A 2,961-nucleotide genomic window follows, 5' to 3' on the forward strand; every position below is an offset into this window, starting at 1 on the left:
TCATGAAACCATTTTCCAAAATTCTAATTTTGCCCCTAACCTTCCTCGATATTTCTGCATCCATAACTCTTATAAACAACTTGTGTGCTAATCAAGGTTTAAAAATATAAGCTCTCTCTCAACCTCCTGCAATTGTCTTGAATTATCTGAATGCACAAAATGCGGGATATAACATCCTCCCCCCTTTAAAACATTCATCCTCGATTGTTCAACTGACCTTATGGGGTGTCATAATACTTCGGGAGGGTCCTTTTTATAGTTATTCTTTGTTGACTCTCCAATGTGGATTCTTTACAAATATGATTGAGTATCATTTCACGTCGATGATTCATATACTTTCATAGCGTATTTTCTCATATTTCACACAGTCACTGGGCCATGAACTATCTTCTAGTAACCGACGAATCCTTTTCGCCCTTTCACAACGATGTGTTCTTTCTTTCTTTCAAGAAATCCCAAGCCAAATATAGGTACAATAGTCGTTGTCACCCGAAATATCCTTTGAGTCTTATCATTCTCTCCATTATTCTTCGTAAGCTTAGCTTGTAGGCATTTTCTTACTCTTTTATTACCTTTCAGAATATGTTGCTGCGTACTTAGGTACGACGCAAATTTGTCCGATATGAGGGTCCCAGACCTTGTTCTAAACCTACCATAACTCATGTTGACGTGAGACATTCTCTTAAGGGGTCTTCCATCCTTTTCCTTCATGTCGACCTCACGGCACACTCATTATCAATTCGTTTCTACTCCTTTCATGTATTCTCTTTATATGCCAATATGTTTTAAACTCTGGTTCCGAGCTAATAGATTTCCTCCTTGGACTTGAGGCCTAATATAATATATTCTCCCTCCCCCCTTTTCAAGGGGTTCCTTATATGTCACGATCTTCGAATACTCTCATCCTTGATTATCCTCCATTCCTCATCTTTCTTTCCGATTCTGTGCATAATAGATCAGAACTTCTTACCATAAGTTTTCCTTTCATTTTCTGTCGATATCATCATTCTTGTCGACATTCCCATATCTTCCCATCCACTATTGGTCCTTTTGCACATTTAGCTCACTTACCTACTTGTAATTTTTCTTAACCGTGCACTTGCGTTGCAACGGCGCATCCGTATTTTCGAGCATTCCGCCACTCTTGTTCTTAGCACAAAATCCTTACGATTGGTACCTCCTCCTTTCTTGTTATTTGCAGCATCGACTTGAGGTTCGTAAAATATTCCTTCTAGTGCACAAATCTGTCCTATTCTTAAGTCACCTTTTTAGGAGAGCTCTTCCACACCCGAGACAACCGTATTAGTATAACTGCCCATTTTATTCCCTCATATACCTTTCAAGAGCCGGAATCTTCTAACATCGTCACAAGGCCTAATCGTTCTTTTCTCTTACTTCACGTTTCTTGTCGTGGTCGCTATTATTTTGGATCCACTTATTTAAATCGGTTTTCGAACCTCACACACTTTTCCTTTGTTTCATATTACCACACTTTCTCCTTTGCACACACTTATGCTTGCAGTTTCATCCGAATAATCCCGTACTTTACCAGTCGTTTCTTTTCTGGAGGTTTTGCTCAGTCATGTTTCTTACCTTTCACTTCTTTCTGATATTTGATCTTTTTATTTCCCACCTACTCGCTCACTTTCTTTCTCAAATATCATAGTATTAAGACTTTCCTATCCCTAACCTGTAGTGAAAATAACGGCTTATCTTATAGCACTTGCACCATTTGTTCTCTTACTACTACTCAGGTTTCGGTATCCTTTACTTGATTGAGGCCTCCTTTACCGTAGCGCAAGTTGTTGGGACACACGTGTCCACTGATACCCTCACAGATGAGATATCATACATATTCATATACATATATACATATAATTATTATCAACTAACCCACAAAGTACTTCCAAACACTATTCAAGCCTATCCAAATTTCAGAGCCGTGACGTACTTTCTGTCTCTTCTTTAGTCTAACCTATCGCATGCTATGTGCCCTTTTATGGTCTCCAACCATCCCGTATATTTTAATTTCACTCAGGCTATTCTAGCTTTCCATTCGTCTTTTATGTCGGAATATATAGAATTTCCTACACACTTCCCAGGGGGTCACCCATCCTCTCACCTTAGCACGCTTAACCTCAAAACTTTGGTGGGATTTGGTGCCTTAATGCTGATATAATCGCGTCCGCTTTCTCATATGGCCTTTATTACATGATTTGGGGCTAGTCGAGGTCTTACAGATCCCGAGACATTCTCATAGCACGCCCTTCTTTGTACATTTACCATTTTGCCCTTTCAATTCCCAATGTTCACTTTTCACTTATGCGTATGATTATTGCCTATCCTGGGCTTCCAGATTCCCGATGGTGGCGAATACACCTTCATCGCCGTTACTTATGAATATTTCGAGTATCAGCCTATTCAGATTTTTACTCACCATTCTTACATAATAATCTCCAGCGAAGCTGATTATCGACTTTCTCTGAATCCTTCAGCAAACCTTGCCCTTACTAATCCATTCATTCTCATATGACTCGGCTCTATCGCACGATCTATGACAGAAAGAAGGTCAACAATCCCTAAATGTCCCGTAGCCTTCTGTTTATAGATGTGGCGCGCTTCACACCATAAACAGGACTCTACCGGACACGACTTTGCAGACAACCCCTAGGACAGACCTGCTCTGATACCACTTTGTCAAACCCTAATTCCGCTAGGGTGTGATGGGCACCCGGCCCCACATCCGAAGCCGAGCGAACCCACAGACCTTTAGGACACACATAATCTTAATAGACTTTTTTAGATCAAATAAAGATAAAATACATAATAAACTCTCAAAATATTCTTGTTCGATGCTTTCCAAATCAAACAGAATCTATGATCATACAGAATTTAACACATAATACAGAATGACATATCGGCTGATGAAGCCGCATACACAACTGAAATACTATACCCACG

Source organism: Lycium barbarum, chromosome 1 (genome assembly GCF_019175385.1).
Source record: "Lycium barbarum isolate Lr01 chromosome 1, ASM1917538v2, whole genome shotgun sequence".
Lineage (NCBI taxonomy): Eukaryota > Viridiplantae > Streptophyta > Magnoliopsida > Solanales > Solanaceae > Lycium > Lycium barbarum.